Genomic DNA, 19,220 nt, shown 5'->3' with positions numbered 1-19,220 from the left:
TAAGTCGCTAAGGGCCTCCTTCCCCAGTGCGGGTGGGAGATATACTGAAATCACATTTAACGCCTTCCCCTCCCAAGTGGCCCCCAGAACCACAAATCTACCTTGCGGATCCGCCCAGGTATGAGTGGGTGTCAGAGCTAGGCCTTTGCACGCTAGGATACCAGTCCCCCTGGAGCCAGGCGTAAATCCTGCATGGTGCAGTAATTTGTATCCCCACCTGCTGAGAGCCTTGCAATTATGGGTTTATGAGTGTCCGTGTGAGCAATTGGCAGAGTGTAAATGTAAGTCAGGGCTGTAATGAAACTTGATTGGGCCCCCGTGGAAAGTTCATGGAGGGGCCCTCCACCGGACTCACTCAGGAACTCTTGGACCAGGGTACTGTGCTGAGGGGGCCCCCTGGACCTTTGTTATGCCACTAATGTAAGTTACTGTGCCCCTGAATTTGCTTGTCAAATTGACGCTATACTATACCTATACGTATGAGTGCGTGTCTGAGAGCACGGAGGTATTCAAATACATGTTCCTGAATGTGTTAGTGTCTATGTCTACTTGTGTTTTAGACTATTGTTTGCTCAATGAGATAATAATTGTGTGTATATGTACATCTCTGTATGTCACTGGGTATTCTTGTAAAACTTGACTTGTGTATTTGAATGAGTGGTGAAATGTGAATGCATATTACTAAGCGAGCCTATAAGAATGTCTAGATGTTTACATGGTCGTTATAGAAAAGGGTAAACCCAAAATCACTGGGACCTGGGTGTAGAACAGTATAGAACGTGGTGGTCCCAGTACTAATACATCAAAGAGTGTAAATGAAAGCAATAAAATTAAATCAGAGACAATAAATCAGGAAAAATTAAATAAGGGCTCGAGTGTTATTTAATCACACTGAACACATGATGCAACTTTTTAAGAAAAACATTTTACAAACATCATTAAAAACCATAGTTGGTGTGCCCAGCTAAGTGCAAGGGGAGGGAGAAAGGTGACTTAAGTGAGGTAGTGAGGCAAGTGACAGACAATTCTAATGAGTATCAAAATCAAATTGTTGGGCATGCTATTCAATGCCACATATTCCTAAAACAGTCCAAATCAGATAGATAACAAGTCACAGTGCTTTGGATAGTATTTTCTGTTCTTCCTCCTGCAAGGTGTAGGATGAGATGTTCACAACTGGATTGTTGTTAGATTCTACCAACTGTAGACCTTGTGTCGCGTTGAAATTTCCCTGTGGCTCTCCGGTTGGAACCGGACCTGCTTGGGAGCAGCGCTCCTGCCCCTGCCTCTGTCCCAATTCGTACTGGTGGACTGTTGGCCTCTCGGAGGGCCCCTTTGCCAAGGAGCACCCCGTCCTCTCGGAGGTCTCCATTGGCCTTCGCCTAAAAAAGGAAAATAACCTTGAGGTAGATACCAGTTATCCAGATAGCCCAAGCAGGTCCGGTTCCAACTGGAGAGCCACGGGGAAATTTCATTGCGACGCAAGGTCTACAGATGGTAGAATCTAACAACAATCCAGTTGTGAACATCTCATCCTACACCTTGCAGGAGGAAGAATAAATAGAAAATACTATCCAAAGGCTTATCCTTCGTACCTACAGTCTATCCTAACACCTTCAACTTAAAGACAGAATTACATCGTTTTTTTCGGAAAATCCGCGTGAGATACTTCTTTAAAAACTCTGAAAGTAGTCCATCGAAATCACTGACAGGACTAAGGGTTCCGTCCACCTTTGTTCCACCCCCAATGCTATGACCAACAGGATCTTGGCGTACGAAAGCATGGTATTGAATGACATGACGAAATTACTCTCCACATACAAGCATACCGTCCCAAATACCAGCAAGCTAGAGAGAGCTGCCCTCCTAAACCTGAAGAACAATAAGGATATTGTCATCAAATCCGTGGACAAGGGCGGAGCAATGGTAGTACAGGACAAGGCAGCGTACAAATCAGAGATTATGAGACAACTCCAAGATGGTGTCAGCTATTCTCCATTGAGATCAGACCCTTCAAAGGAGCTGGCTGAAGAAATCCTTAAAATCACGTCTGAAGCACAAGAACAAGGGTTCCTGAGCAAACTCAAATTTGATTACCTCAACCAGAAACATCCACGGCTGCCCACCATCTATACGTTGCCCAAAATCCATAAGGACATGCTGAATCCACCTGGTCACCCAATCGTATCTGCTGTGGATCATTACTTGAACCCCTATATAAATACATAGATTTCTTCTTCAAACCGATTGCTGAGAAGACTGAAGCATACTTAAGGGACACGATGCAAACTATCACCCTCATAGACCAACAAACCTTCAACCCAAACAACCAATTACTCGTGCCATGTGATATTGTATCTTTGTATAATAGCATCCCACAAGAACCAGCATTGAAGGTAATGAGAGATGTCTTGAACAAACGACCTGCACCGATGGCAGTTCCGACAGAATTTATCATCACCCTATTGACCATAGCGATGAAGAAAAACTTCTTCTTTTTCCAATGGTGCCATTACATACAGACAAAGGGCGTGGCAATGGGAGCAGCCTTTGCCCCTGATCTTGCTATTATCTATATGGACAACTTTGAGAGATTGTATGTATTCAATAACAACCCCTTCTACCACCGGGTAAATTTGTGGAGACGATATATCGATGATATACTGATTATCTGGAATGGAGATACAATTGAATTGGGCCTTTTCCACAATTGGCTAAATCAATGTGATCAGGACATAAAATTCATTATATAATCAGATGCCAACGAGATAGCTTTCCTTGACATAAAAATTTGCTGTGAAGACAACAAGCTGTATACCACGCTGTACCGGAAACCTGCGGAACGCAACTCCCTCCTGAGGTATAATAGCCACCACCCACGTGGCTTGAGAGATAACCTTCCGGTGGGGCAGTTTTTACGGATTCGCAGGAACTGCTCGAAGAAGGCCGACTATATGTCCGAATCCGAAGACTTGAGCATCCGCTTGATGAGTAGAGGATATCCAAGAAGACTGGTGAAGAGAGCTCAGAAAAGGGCCTGGTTCAACCCACGGGAAACTTTATTGACCGCTAAACAGAAGAATGACACATCGTCACAAAGATTAATCTGCGTCACAACATTTTCCACCAGAAGCAATGCCATAAAAAAGGTAATCAATAAACATTGGAACCTAGTGTCAGATGACATTGCCCAACCAAATCTACCCATGCACTCTATTAAAAAACGCAATGAGTGTCAAAGATCATGTGGTCCATTCCTTCCTGGAGAACGTGACAGAAACAACGATCCAATCAATCTGGAATTTACCACTACAAATGTGGAAAATGTAAAGCGTGCCATGCTACAATTCCAACAAAGAACTTTACCTACAAGCAACACACGATTACCCTGCATTCTTTCACCAATTGTAACTCTACCAATGTGATCTATGGTATAATCTGTCCATGTGTGTCATTTTATGTGGGTCAGACACAACAAAAGATTAAGGCCAGGATACTGCAACATCAGAGTAGGATCCGGTGCTCCGTGGTAGGGGCACCACTAGTCGAACACTTTACACAGATGGGACACAACCCGGACCAATTGCAGTGGCTGGTGATAGAGAAAGCTGAACTGGGACCAAGAGGAGGTAACATCGCCTCAATCTTAAATATCCGAGAATCAAAATGGATGGTACGTCTGGACACCATTGCTTTGGGCTGAACGAACTGGACCCTAGCAATGCCCAACTGGCATGTCTCAATACCTAATAATACCTATTAGAATTATGAGGGCTCAACCCTAACTACTGCAGATATCTTAGATTCACCCTCTGGGTTAGAATGTGGTCTTGTGCTCACTTGCATTTCAGAGAATGGCCATTCCTTTGAATTAGATTGTCCAATATGACTCTGTAGGACTGTTTAATAATGTATTGTTTCTTAGACAATCGATTTACAACACTGATTTGTCTACGTATCACCATATGTTGTTCAATGTGTGGATTTACATATGTGTACATTTGACCATACCAGTCTCATATGTCTAATGCCAACTCTGTCATTGCATTTACCATGTTTTGATAAGTACTGTGTTTATATTCAAGGAGGCGTGTCCATCTGTTCTAATGTGCACACTTAGGCCTTTTATACATGATGATATTGATGCCTATATGTTCTGATTTACTGTATTAGTCAACAAACGAATCTGGCCAGTACACCACTACATGTTTTCCTGAACTTAGACAATTCGAGTCTTTCTTCTTCTCCCACGTGTTCTAACCGGCATCTAGTGGCTGCACCGTGCGGGACGTCATGCGGTTCCTGGCGTTTCCCGCTGTTCTCAGATTGAAATTTGGCACATGCATTGGCGGCGCGCTCTCTTCAAGCTAGGAAGCACGTTTGAGTTATGAGGGTAAGTGTCCCTTAGATGATCCCCCTTCTGAATGCATACTAACTATTGGGCAACATCATTTCCCCGCACTTAGTGTGGTTTAATCGCCAGGGGCACCTTCGGGGTTTAGGAATGCCATGTTTAATTAATCGCTAGCCCGGCGTAAGCAGTTTTACTCTGGGGTACCGCGCTGTCTATTTAATGACTTTTCAGCAGGCCTCCTGGTATGCATCTTACTCTGCAAACTACTTTTCCTAGAAGCTTATTTTTAAACGTGTTAGTGCCATAAGCAACATTGCGCGCTTTGTCACCCTAGTTTGTTTACTGCTCTTCGCACTTGGAAGCACGCGTCTTTCGATCTTTAACGCGTTATCCTCCTAAGCAACACCGCGCGTTTTTCTAGTGCCTGCACTGCCATCATTCATGCCTGCCTCTCTGGTTATGTTCCTTTTTTGATCTATAAACGGTTATCTTTGAATCTGTCTGCGACCAATGGGCGTTTCTAAACTATGCACTATGGGAGTCTCATTATGTGCTTCGTGCTTTATATTTCACATTTATGACTTTAGGTCCTAGCACTGATGGTTGTTCCCTCCCCGTTTTTTCTCTCTAGATTAATTGAATCAACTCACTGCAGTCATCCGTGATTGTTATCACTCCTTGACCGATGGTCTTTTGGCCACGGTGTTTCCAGCAGTATTCACACTGCATTGGAGGAATGGTATGGATTTCTTCCCCCTTTGTTGAGTAAGTTTGCCTTTCAACTATTATGGGCCTCCTTAATGTTGTGATCCTTGATTCATTTAAGGTTTTTTGACAGACACCTTATATCCACAGGTGTACATCACTCTCTCCCTCCCTCTTATCCCGGAGCCTCTGAAGCCCCCATCGTCCTTGATGACATGCTGCGCCTACAAGGCTATTTCTTTTAATTCAGATACGGTAAATATAGTGACCCATACCTGCCATACGTCCCCGTCTTAATTCATTTTTGGACCTGACAATTCCTCATCTCATTGTACCCTTAGGTGCCCCTCCACTCTCACATCCATCCTGAGGAAGACCCCGCCAGTAAGGATTTGAAGAAACCTACTTAGTTTCAGGGGTCGAAACATCGACACATTACTGATGCCAGTATTGCCAACAGTGCATGAGGCACTGTGACTTTCCAATTTACATGGCTACGTAATTGATTGTTATCTATCTGATTTGGACTGTTTTAGGAATATGTGGCATTGAATAGCATGCCCAACAATTTGATTGTGATACTCATTAGAATTGTCTGTCACTTGCCTCACTACCTCACTTAAGTCACCTTCCTCCCTCCCCTTGCACTTGGTTGGGCACACCAACTATGGTTTTTAATGATGTTTGTAAAATGTTTTTCTTAAAAAGTTGCATCATGTATTCAGTGTGATTAAATAACACTCAAACACCAATTTAATTTTTCTTGATTTATTGTCTCTGATTTAATTTTATTGCTTTCATTTACACTGTTTTTGATGTATTATTACTGGGACCACCACGTTCTATACTATAGATGTTTACATGAGTCTGTATGTCCGTCAGAAGCACTGTGCGGGTGGCATGCCTGATTGTGCCTTTGAATACTAGTCCACACTTGTGAGTTTATGAGTGTGTATCTGCCTCAGTGGTGATGTGTGTTTCCATGTAGCAGTGTGCTATGAATGTGTCTATATGCTTACATGCATCTTGGTCTGACTCTGTGGTAATATGCAGACTGTGTTCTGAGTGATCCTCTCATTACAACTCTGCACCTAAAATTTATACTAAGTGGGTGGTGATTTGTGAACCTTAGGCACTCTCATTTGCCCACTGCAACTCACTGGGGCATACACTCACAAATCAACAGTGTATTCATGTGACATTTTGCAAACTACATTTTCTAAGAAGGATTTTCTTAATCAAATTTTCCCTCTTTAGAAAATGAGTCTACAGATTATGAAAACAACTATATGCTACCGCTGGTCTTGGAATCAAAACTAAGTTGCTCTGTGGTAGCATGACTTGCATCTCAGAACCCTATAAAAATACAAACACTTCCTCAATGAAACCCTGGTGGTCCCGAACTGAAAAAATGTACATCAGACCATCTGCTCCAAATCCCCCAGACAGTGCCAGAAATGTGATGTACCACCCACCTCTAAATAGAGTGGATGAACCGTTAGTTTGGTGGATAGGTTGCTCCACCACGTTTGTGGCAGAGTACCTTGTCCACAAGACTTTGACTAAGGCCATTTGTCTCTTAGTCATTGCCTCTATGAAGATGTTTCCCAGAGCGTGCTTCTAACTAAATTTGTGCTACTTTGAATATGTCAGATTGTACAAGTGAGTGACCGTAAGCGTGTGCATGTTCATGAGTGTGCTTATGAGGGTCTGCAGCGGTGCACAAAAAATTAGTCACAGTGGAAATTGTTCACAAGATAACAACATCAAATTCATGATTAGAATACCAGAAAGGATTAAGACAACACCAAATCTTGTCATACAATCAAAGAGATTAATTTTAATCAATTGATCGTCAATAGATCAAAGATTCACAGATACAACTCTATTAGCATTTTGCAACTTTCAAAATGTAGGTGCAGTAGGGGTGACAAGTGCTAAAGGTGGGATCAGTGCAAGTGATAGTGCAAGGGAACGGTTGTGCATATATATACATCAATATACAATAGAACGAAACCTAACCAGGCACATAATTGGCACAGACAATAAATGAAAAATCATAAACAACTGCCGCAGTTAATTAATCACTGTCATCCAGGTATTGATACATAATGAAAGAAAAGTCAACGTTTCGACCCCTTCATGGTCCAGCCAACTGAGATTCTTGGAGGTGGGGTCTTCTTCAGGACGGGTGAGTAAGTGTCGGGGATGGGGGAGCACCTAGAGGTAAAGTTAGAGAATTACTGAGGTGTGTCAAGGGTAGGAGCGAATCCAAGGGGTATGTAACAAGAAGTATAATTTACCAGCAACAGCAGGGGTCACTCCTGCCGGAGATTAGCACTGTGGGCTTGATGGGCTCCTACATGGTTGGGGAGACAGAAAAAAGACAAAATGCTAGGGTCTAAGTTCTACTAGGCATAAAGGAGTACACTAAAAAGGGAAAGCCTATATAATCACTAAGTCAGAATAAAGATGTGGCACATAGAGTCTGAGTAAACTATGAGAGACTGGATTAAGCAGTATTAAGGCCATAGGTTCAACAGTAACCTATACCTAAAGGGGAAAGGGACGAAAAGAGAAACAGAAACGGAGAAACCACATTAAAACCACATGATACAACGTTGGTTAACCGTGCACGAATAATCCGAGTAATTAATGTGGGCGGTATGGGTTGTAACCTGGATGGTTATAACCGTCCAGAAAAGTGACGCGCTAACAAATAGCTAACTAAGAAAGTTACAGTCAAAGACGGTAACAGAGACTTTTGCGCCGTGCGTTACCGAATAGTGGCAGAGCCGGATCGGCGGCACGCAAGATGTACTTCCAAAGTATGTTATTAAAATATTAATAAAAGGTTACGTGCAGATTGGCCATGCGGGCTCGATGTATAAAAACAACCGCGAGTGTTACGAGTGATATATAACATCCGGGTGGGCAGTGAGCCTGATGGAATAGTATGCGTAATTACTCATTAATGGTCAGGGCTCGAGTCGGAGTACCACGCGGGTGGACGGCGTCCCCCCGCTTATTTTACCGGGTTTTTACCGGGTGGACGCCGTTCCCCCTACCCAAAAGATGGAGCCGGTACCGAGTCTGCACCTGCGTGCGCGCTCAGCACTCACCAAACCTCACCTCCTATTGTCGAGAGAGGGCGAACAGAGCTCTTTAAGTTGTTTCACGTTGATGGAGCCGTTCAGTATGACAGATGGGCGCTCGTGGGCGTATATTAGAAAAGGTCAGTCTGTATTCATGCATTTCAGACGGAGACTGGCAAATTTACTGTGGCCAATAAATACGCACCGAACAAGCGCAGCTTTAATTTCCCGGCTCCTTTGAGTGTCAATACGGTGACGAATTCCAAAGTAAACATTCTGCTTTACCCCTTGAACCTGCCCCCATCGCCTTGTAACCTTTGTTAATTAGAGGGAACTACATTTCTAATTAGAGGGGACTACATTTCGTGACGTCACTTCCTGTCGTGACGTCACTTCCGGTGACACCACCTAACTTGGAGCGTCCCCCCACTTCTTTTTTTAGGACTTGTGCCCTGCTAATGGTGTTGAAAAAATTAACAAATAGCGATTAGTCAAAGCCAATTGTCAGAGTCGGACTAACCGTATATGCACAAAGCCAAGAAACGTCGTGTTCTAAGGCAGCGGCGCCCAAGTTGAAAATCAACAGAGAGTGGCGCGCGTATGTCAATTACACGATCAACGGGATAGTTGCAAACAAGTTGTCAGAGGAGAGAACTATAGTAAATTAACCAGTAACTTGGAGTAAAGATGTGATCGTCCGTATGTGACCTAGGGAAACGCTACACAGAAGAATGTATCGTGTACGTTAAAATCCACGAGTGCGCGAGAGCATGTGAAGTTAGTATCTGCAGGCTTCACGAGTTTGTCTGTAACAGTCATGCAGTGCAGATGGTATCCGTGTTTTTGCCTTTAAGTACATCTCTGCACCTTGGAGTTTTGGAATGTTTGTCTGAAAGAGTATGAGCCTGTGAATGCTTATTGCTCACTGTGCCTCTTAGTGTATCTCCGTAGCTTATAGTCTAGTAGCGTGTCAATGACAGTGTCCATATTCAGGTCTATCAGTGTGCCTCTCAGTAGTTGTCTACACCTATGACTGTGTGTTTGAGGGATATCTTTTCTTATGGTTTTTTATCATTTTTAACCCAGGATTTTAAATATGGATTTCTCTTGTTTTAATTATCATACATTATATGTATATTTTAATGCTGTTATTATCTTGTGCACTTTATATGCTTTTGAAACATTGCGAAATAAAGAATTCTGATTGATCGATTGATTGATGAGTGGTGGAGAGTAAATGCATATTCTCGAGTGCGCCCTATGTATGAGACAAATATCATGTCCCCTCCTTCTTTGCAGTGTGTGACATAGGTAACACCTGCCCGTAATATCCTACGGGGGATACTATCCTGTTCAGGTCCCATCAAGAGGAGTGGTGTCTCTAAGGTCCCCCTGACTCTATTTTTATAATAACCTAAAGTGATTGGCAAGATATGTTTGTGGCAACAACATTATTATTTCCCCCACTGGCACCAAATAAGTGTTAAAACACTTAAAATGTATTTTAGTTGGAGCATGTGGTTACCCCCAAGTGAATGTGTCATGGTATGAACGCAGGTGGGTGAACACTAAGAATGCTACACCTTTTTAGTACAGTGTGTGCGCAGTGAATCACACAACATGATTTAATGTGACTTGAAATTCATATTATCTCATTTAATGTATTAGCTATTTCCACAGGACTCAGGTAACTGGTAATATCCAGACCTCAGGGTGACATATGATGCCATGAAATCACAATGAAGTACCGAATGTGATTGTATGATTGGAGTAAGTGAGTGGCACACACCCACAATGCCAATACAATACTAAAAAGAAGAGCAAACATTACAGTACCTAAGGGGATCTGTATGGTCCTGATGAAAGTCGGGAGACTTCCTAAGCTACCACTAACGAGCTGAAAAATCTTGACACAGGGATGTCGGAGCTAATACACCCTCACCATACATTCTGCCCTGTTTTTAAACAGTCAAGGGTCTTTACTAGAAAAACTGATTTAGGTACACCTGAAGGCTATTTTAATCTTCCAAAACCAGACCCCTTTCAATTGCTTGGGACTACCCTCAAAGTGCTCCCTCCAAACATGGGATTGAGCCCATCTGGTAACAATAGCTGTGCCTGTCGTAGGACTCAGTGATCACGCTTGATACGCATTTGTGTAGTTGAGATGCCTTTAAAAAAACAAGCATTTTCAATGCAATAGGTCTCGCATTATTAAAGTTTGAGTTGTTGGCACTGAAAATGAAAATATTTTTTGGGGGGTATTTGTACGTGCATTAAGAAATTAAGTACTTATAAGCAAAGCAACCTGTTAAAAATTGTCAGAAATGCAATTAGATATAGCAGGTTATGCAGATGATATTAAATATCTGAAAAAAAATGAAATTAGTTTTAATTTGAATACTGTAAAAGTTATGCAATACTTTTTAGAATATGAAGATGATACGTATTGGGTATGGTAATAGTTGTGTAATCTTTTCATTAGTAAGAAATTGTTTAGTGTTATGTTTGTTGTTAAAATATTAATTGTAATATTCATAAAAAGTTGGCAGGTATGATGGCCTGAGTGAACTTGTTCTCCCTTTACAGCAGGAAGTCACTATAACGGAGGCAGGGCTTTCAGTGGAATGGAAAGGCTTTGTGGGGGGGCTCTGAAAGGGACGTGGCCGATGTAATGAAGGGTGTTGCTTAAAACCACAAACTGAAAACCCATCCTTAGCATAGTGCGTTGCCTCGCTGATTTTTTGCTGCTTCGTCATTCCATCCAGATACAACAAGTAGCATTACACCTACAACAAGCCAGGACTGTTGGCTTTGTCAATGGTTGTTAGCTGCATTAGACAAATAAGCAACAACTATGGCTTTGATGCAAATAATTTTGAAAATATAAGCTTCATAATTCCCCATCAGCTTTGCATTAATCGTGATTGCCCATGTGCCAAGATAACCATATTGCCCCATCAGGTTAATCCATTCAGCAAAGGCCAATAGCCCAAGAGGTGGACCCATAGAATGCATAAGATAAAGCAATCATCCCAGAATCGCAGAGAGCAGCTGTGGTTGCTTCCATTAAAGCTAATTCCCGTCTAATGATTTTCAGCATTGAGCACACATATAATATATCGTTTTTTAGATTGTGCTCTCGTTGCTAACAGTAATCTAGTGCTTTATATTTGACAACAACTTGGTTTACATCAGCAGACTCCAACGCAAAGAAAATGGGTATGCTATGTAGTGTGAAGGTGACGGGAAAATAGCAAGGAAGGCGCTTTGTCCTTGAGGCCTGACATTAAAAGCAATATTGTTCTGAGTAAAAAGCAAATTTAGGACGTTTATGTGCATTCCAATATACGTTAGACTGAAAAAGTGTTGCCAAAGTGCAAACAGGAGCTACAAACACTTCGTGCCATTAACAGAAGGCAGGGCCTCACACTGAAAAGCTGCACCAAACTCTCATACTCATTTCCTCGCTTCAGGAAATGGTGTGATCCTGGGCACGTCACCTTATCGCTCTGTTCCCCGGTTCAATTAGTTGTTTCATTTGAGAGAAATAATAAGACATGATACAAAATGAACTTAAGGTATGTAAAGAGGAACTCACCAAGCGCCATCTGTTGCACTCAAGGAGCTTGTGGAGCACAATCTCAGCTTCATGACAACGCTCCTTTTGTTATCGAATTCCAAAGGGTTTGGGCACTGAAAGTTTAACTGATCCTGCTGCTCGCATGTCACCTGCTCCAGAGAGAGCAGAGAACACTGTCGAAGTCCAATTGTGGCAGCCAGGTTCCGGCATGGCTCCAACCCACTTTGTCTGCCAAAAGATGGACTTCTAGGAGCTTTAGCCCATGCCGCTGCGGCGCTGACGGGGCCCTGAGGCAGCGGCGGCTGCCCGGAAGTACAGCACATACAAACACTATAAAAAGTACGGTGGGCGGCCTACAGCTAAGTACAGCACATACACACAATATAATAAAAAACAATGCCAGGCCGCCTGCAGCTAAGCAGTTACAGCATATACAAACACTATAATAACATACCATTCCAGTCAGACCTAGTCATGCTGTGCTCATGCAGCCTCACACACATACCAATGCAGCCAGACTCAGCAATGCTGCAGTCTCAAACACATACTATTCCAGTCAGACTCAGTCATGCTGTGCTCTTGCAGCTAGCCTCACACACATACCATTCTAGTCAGACTCAGTCATGCTTGCTCATACAGTCTCTCACACACACCAATGCAATAATAGTCAGCCATGCTTTACTCATGCACTCAAACGCATCACTTATGAATGCAATGTGACTTAACTATGCTGAACACATGCTCTCTCACACAAACACGCTTATCAATGCAATCACCCACTCAGCCATCCTGTACTCATGCACTCTACTAACACACATAACAATGCAGCCAGACTCAGCCATACTGCACTCATACAGTCTCACATGCATACCAATGCAGCTAGACTCAGCCATGCTGCACTCATAGAGTCTCCGACAATCACCATTCCAGTCAGACTCAGCCATGTTGTGCTCATGCAGTCTCACACACATACCGTTCTAGTCAGACTCAGCCATACTGTACTCATGCTGTCTTATTTACATACAGACACTTATGAAGGCAATTCGCCTCAGTCATGCAGTACTTATGCAGTCTCACTCATGTTGTGAACGCAGTGTGACTCAACTGTGCAAAATACACAAAGTACCTCACAAACACACGCTTACGAAGTCAGTGACTCAACCATGCTGTACTCATGCAGCCTCACGTAGATACAGACACCTATGAAGGCAGTCAGAGTCATCCGGGCTGTGCTCATCATTCAGTCTCACACCTCACTCAAGAATTCAGTGTGACAACTACGTGGAACACGTTCAGTTTCACGCACACACACTTACGAATGCAGCCATTCAACCATGCAGTACTGATGAATGCTCGCATATACACATGTACAGTAACATCTCCGTCACACATTTATTCCGAGCAGCTATCTTTCCACCTGCACAGACGGCCGTGAACTCTCACTGTGTCGAGTACTTTTAAACCCGGGGCAATCCCGGTTCTGATGAGTCATTGGTCAATGTTCATAATTACTCTACGTAAGTGAAAAATTGCCTGACTTCCTTCATAAGGTGTGTTTGGTATGCACTTAATTCTGTGTTTTTTCCTCTAAAGATTGCATGCTCTAGATTTCTAGAACAGCCACCAAATTGCAGCCTTTTGAGCAGTGCGCGCCCTCCCCTTCATAAGAAATTTATGGCCGCATTCTCTGTCGGGCCTCCGCCTTTGATCAAATAGACAAAGTGTGGTAAATCCGCCCATGCACGCGTAGGGGAGAGGCTCAATGCACGCAAGAGGAGGGTTCTAACTGTGAAACAGTATGTCAGCTAGAGGCACTAGTGACTGAATATGCACCCTTAAGTGACTTACCTGTAAACGGCAAAAGAAATGTGTTAATGCTAACGACAGTTAGGAGATTCAAACTGCGCACAGCCACGTGTTTGCATGGGCATAACACAATCAATTTCTATTTGATAGTAACTACCTTAGTAAAAGCGGTCAGACTAAGAAAGAATAGGTGTATTCACAGTGTTGCTGAGTTTTCGAGGAGTGGTGTGCAAATTGAGTGCAGGCACCAAGTGTGGCTGTAAGCTAGGTTGACGATGGCAGCAGAGAACACGTTTAAAGTCCTTTGCCTAGTGTAACAAGCCCGGCGGCGGTAAAAGGCTTGAAAAGTTTGTAGCGGTGAAAGTAATCGAGCAGAGCATCAAAGGGCTGGGTGAGAAGGGAGGGGGGAATGCAAGGGTCAAAGCGGCTAAAGTGAAAGAAAGCTATAGAGAAGGGAGGGGGAGTGGGAGTAGCTGTGCACGTGCATGTGATCATGCACTCAAGGTTTAGGCCAGCCAAAAGACTGTGGGTAGCACTTTGAAAATCCCACATATAAAATGTCTCTTCGAGCCTTTGGCTCACGAGACCTAATAAGGACTATTTTCTCGGTAGGAAATAGGTGGTACATGAGCAAATTCCTATTTGTAGGACAAGTCTTTTAGTATTTATGTTGATCTGTTGTGAAACTGAGTTATCCTTTCAAATAGTTCTCTCTCGTCCACATGATTAAGCAGTAAACTGGAGAAATGTTTTGGCCTGGCATTAGCCAGGACCTTTTGTTTTTGGTACATGCGTAATATTTCAGCCATCGCTCTTCACCCATTAGTCTGTTGTTGCCATTCCCCTTTTTCTTCCGCAAACTACAGCAATAGCATGGAGCACTGATTCAGTCTATTCAGTCCACTGCAGCCATTGGCTGACTGAACTGTGACCCATTACAAGGTGCACATCCACACAAAACAAGTCCCCTTCAGTGGCAGGCACTGCTGTGGTACTGAAAATATTTTTGCTTTTAGTCAATATTTTTTTTCTTTTATGTTGGTGATGTCCCTGCAGCTACTCCAACAATAATGTTTTACAAATGCCAAGAAAAAACAAAACAGGCATGGACAAAAGCCCAAATGCTGGCACCACACATGGTTGCCAGCTGGGTGGTTTTATATTGGCATGCCCAGAATTGTAATGTCCCTGCTGGTACAAAAGTTTGAAAAATCACCTAAAGTCTGTATTTTTCCCCTTATCAGTACATAATTTAAAATGTAAATGTTAGAAAAAAGTGGTTTAACATTTCTTCTACAGCTGCTCTAACAATCCCTGACTGATAATTAAAGAAAAGAAAGACAGAAAGCATATGTAAAAAATAAACAGAGACAATATCGTATAAACTTCTATTTAAGAATCTGGTCTGCTCCTTTGTGGAATCTTAAAAAGTGAACAGATGGCGAGTATTTTTCTCTGGGGAAGGTGGCGATCCAAACACCACACTTCTTGACTTTGCTAGTGCTCGCTGACAGTTTGTGTTGTAGAAAATGTTATGGGAAATGTACAATATGGCCCTTTTTTTCTTGGTTCGCTTAAGGGAAGTGATGTGGCCTAACGACCAAAACTGCCCGCTTTGAACCTGAATAACATCAACATCATACGATTCCTGGCAAACCACTACAAGGCATATTAATAAGCCCCTTGCGCTGCCGGGCATCACTTTCTGTTACGCTCTGGCAGCGCAAACCTTGAAATCAATGAGGCCACGCGCTTTGAATGGCCTCATATGTATGTAGTGAGGCAAGGCTGCGCAAATAGCTGCGCTGCCTTACTCCGCGCTTGGAAGGTGTTCCACGGGCGTTCCAGTGGGTGTTTCCACGCAACACTCATGGATTTTGACACCTACCCAGATTAACAAAAACATGTAAACCTGGGGGTGTGCCAAAACCTTACACCACCTGAGGTGTACGTTTATTCCTCTTTCCGGGTGCTGCATTGTGCAGCCGAAAGAAGAAAAAGCTCCTCATGGTTGTTTTTGTGCAGGATGGTGCCCCTTCCTGCACAAAAACATTCCTGCCAACAACAGAGATACCCTTGCACCATGGTCCAAGGGTGCCTGCGTTGGTGCTAGGCTGCAGAAAGTGAATGGGGAAAGGACAACAATGCACCGTATTGGATAATATATGAAAATGAGGGCCTTAAATCTCCCCACCCCTGAAAAATAACAAAACCCAAAAAAGAACCTCGCCATATACAACGCTCTGCTGCCCTTGGCCAAGTTTGCGCTATATATATATATATATATATATATATATATATATATATATATATATATATATATATAAAAACATGTGAAAAATGCTTTCTAGAGAGGGCTTTCGGTGCTTGTTCACTCCCAAGTGTTGTTCTCAACCTACGGGTGTTAAGTTTAACTACAGCCTCTGAGGGTTAATTTGCAGGATTATGTTTACACCTTCATCCTATTTCATCTCACCTGCAATAAAACAAATGCACGTGTATCCTTGGGTGTGGGCAGTTTAGGCTAGCAGGAAGTAAGGCAGTCAGTCGGAAGCACCCCCACCCCCTGCCATCCTTCGGATATACAATGTTGTGATCTGAGGGTCTGGCCTGGGCACTAATGAAGACACATGGCCGCACCTCCCGGGTCCTCCCTTTGTACCGGCGCCCGGGGTGAAAGGTCAGCAACACAGAGCTCATTTAAACTGACATCACCCGCTTCCTCCAGGGGCAAAAGGTGTAAGAAAACACGCCTTGTACTTGAAACGTGCTTCCAGGCTTGCGCTTTCGGCGACCAGCAGGCTTTCTCCGGGCCCGGCCCATCCATCATTTCGCGGCGAGGTCCCTTTTGTGACATGCAAATGGCGCTGCTAAGTGAATAATGCGCCGGGCACCGATGCGCGCCTCGTGTAATGGAGAGGGGCCGCCTTGTCTCGCGCTGTGTATCAAAAAGCGATCTGAAAGTAAAAACCCTCCGCGCTTCCATTAGGACGAAGTGATACCCCCGGACCCAGCCTCTCGGAATTCAGCACTCTCGGCGAAGGTTTACCATCTCAATGGCAGCATGTCGCCAGCTTCCCCCCCACCTGCTGCCGCGGAGGGGCCCGCACCGAGGCCGGAGACAGTCACCCTCCGGCCATTGTCTCCCGGTGAAAGGGACGCAGCCCCACCTCCCTCGCCCCCTCCCAACCCCCTCGCCCGTCCCCACCCATGCCAGAAGCTGAGCCTCTTCCGATGTGCATTTACACATTTTCCTCGCCCAATTTGTATGAGGATGAGCTGGAGCGTTATGTATTTATAGTTTTTGGGTTATCGCCTCGAAGCTCCAAGTGGGGGCATCAGAGCGCTTGACAGGTAATGAGATTGCACATAACCCAGCATATTGCAAAAACAGACTCATCGGTACCCAGTGGGGGAGATTTGACATGGTCCAAGTCGATATCAAATTGGGTGTGTGTGTGTGTGTGTTATATATATATATATATATATATATATATATATATATATATATATATATATATATATATATATTCCCTGAAAAACCATAGGTTTCACACATGTTATAGTTAGCGGAAATTTTAGTGATAAAAAACCAATGAAATTCCCCCGTTATAGTTAGTGCAGGCAACTATAACTCACGCAACCGTAATCCTCTGCTGATGCTAATACTGTATTTAGACACTTATTTACCCATGTCTTCTTCCATACATTTTTAGCTATACATATATTACAAATATTTTTTTTTCATAAAGACACATATGTCATCAGCAGAAGATTGCGGTCGCGTGAGTTATAGTTGCCTGCACTAACTATAACGGGGGAATTTCATTGGTTTTTTATCACTAAACTATAACATGTGTGAAACCTATGGTTTTTTCAGTGAATTTGCAAGGTTTTTTAAATGCTAATTCCTAACTATAACGTGTGTGAAACCTATGGTTTTTTCAGTGAATTTGTACGTTTTTTTAAATGCTAAGTTACTTTACACCATTCGTGGCGTGCGCGCCCACTTAACGCAGTTCGTTCCGTGCGCGCACAGTGAGCACGCGGTGCGCTTTGCGCACCGCGCGCCCACTTTACGCAGTTAGTGCCGTGCACGCACGGTGGGCACGCGGTGCGCTATGCGCACCGCGTGCCCACGTTACGCTAGATGGGCCATGTACGCACGATGCGCTTCGCGCACCGTGCGCACATGGAGGACATATGATGCACTTCGTTTTGAAAGGTAATATTTTAATTTTTCGCAGTAGTTATAAGCCATGCACAAATGGTGCCCTTCGGGCACCATTTGCACACGGGGTGGAGAGAGTGTGGATAATTTTTTTTTTTAATATTTTTTTTTTATTATTTTCGTTTTTCACAGCAATTATAAGCCATGGGCGACCAATTGCACACGGGGTGGGGTTATTGTGGATAATTTTTATATTTTTATATTTTTTTACCGTACGCGTACGGGAAGCGTAATCGGCGAAATTAGCAAAAAAATAAAAATTCCGTTTTTGGCCTTGGGGGATCTTTGGGGACTCCCTCTACATGGCTATGTGTGTGGGAGCTGTCAAAACAGCCCCTTTACATGTTTTTGTGCTTTGTTTGTTAATCATCACTCTCAGTGCGAGAGAGAAAATGGCGGCCGCCGCTTCCTGGTTTCGGCCGATTCGAATGTTTACTAAGATCTAAGAGCCAATCATAATTGCGCTCGCGCACGCCACCGTACGCGTACGGTAAGCGTACCGTAAGCGCACCGTAAGCTGGCTCAGATATATATATTGATTTAAAGGCTATTTTCTCAGAATCTACTGAACAGATTTACACCAAACCTACAAAAGGCACTTCCTTGACCTGAGGACTACCTCTCTGCCAAATTTCTAGTAATTCTGTTCAGCCGTTCGGGCTGTAGCCCTGTCTAAAGGTCCTATGGAAAAATGCATGGGAAAAACGCGTTTTGGGACCCCCCTTTTATCTCAGCCCCCGCTTGACGAATCCCCCCGAGACTTTCAGGGTAGGAGCGGAGCGTAGCGCCCCACCTATTTTGAAAAATTCGCGAGGATTCGTCGACCGGCGCCAAAGTTATTCAAAATAGAATGTTGCGGATTTCCTATGGAAACGTGGTCCTAACTATAACTACCTACTGGCGACCGCCAGTAGGTAATATATATATATATATATATATATATATATATATATATATATATATATATATATATATATATATGTATTGTAGAGAGCCACTCGGCCTCTACAATACAATGTGGTACACTATACATACATCCCCCACCACTCGAGGCGGGCTCGCCTCGGGGATATATATAAAGTTACGGAAGACCGCTCGGGGTCTTTTCCGGTTAAGCACTACACCGCGTACATGTAGTTATTGGAGCGAGTGTCCTGCACGCGTGGCCTACACCAGGTCACCACACTGGCGACGAGGCCGGAAGTCCCGCTGCGTGCCCTCAGCAATCTGTCGCTGTTTGCCGCGGCATCAGCGGAGCCCACCCGCGACGCTCCACCTTTGCCGGCGATCCTCCGGCGACCGGCTGCGCTTCCCGGCAGAAGCGCCCCAGCCGACCTGCTTCCCCGCGCCTGCCCGCGTGTCTCCCTCTCCGCCGGAGACACGCTCCAGGGGCAGGGCGCGTCCTCACCAGGATCCCTCGGAGAGCGCCGTGCGCGCTGTGTCGGC

The sequence above is a fragment of the Triturus cristatus genome, chromosome 2_2 (assembly GCF_964204655.1).
Source record: "Triturus cristatus chromosome 2_2, aTriCri1.1, whole genome shotgun sequence".
NCBI lineage: Eukaryota > Metazoa > Chordata > Amphibia > Caudata > Salamandridae > Triturus > Triturus cristatus.
This window is presented reverse-complemented; position numbering follows the sequence as displayed.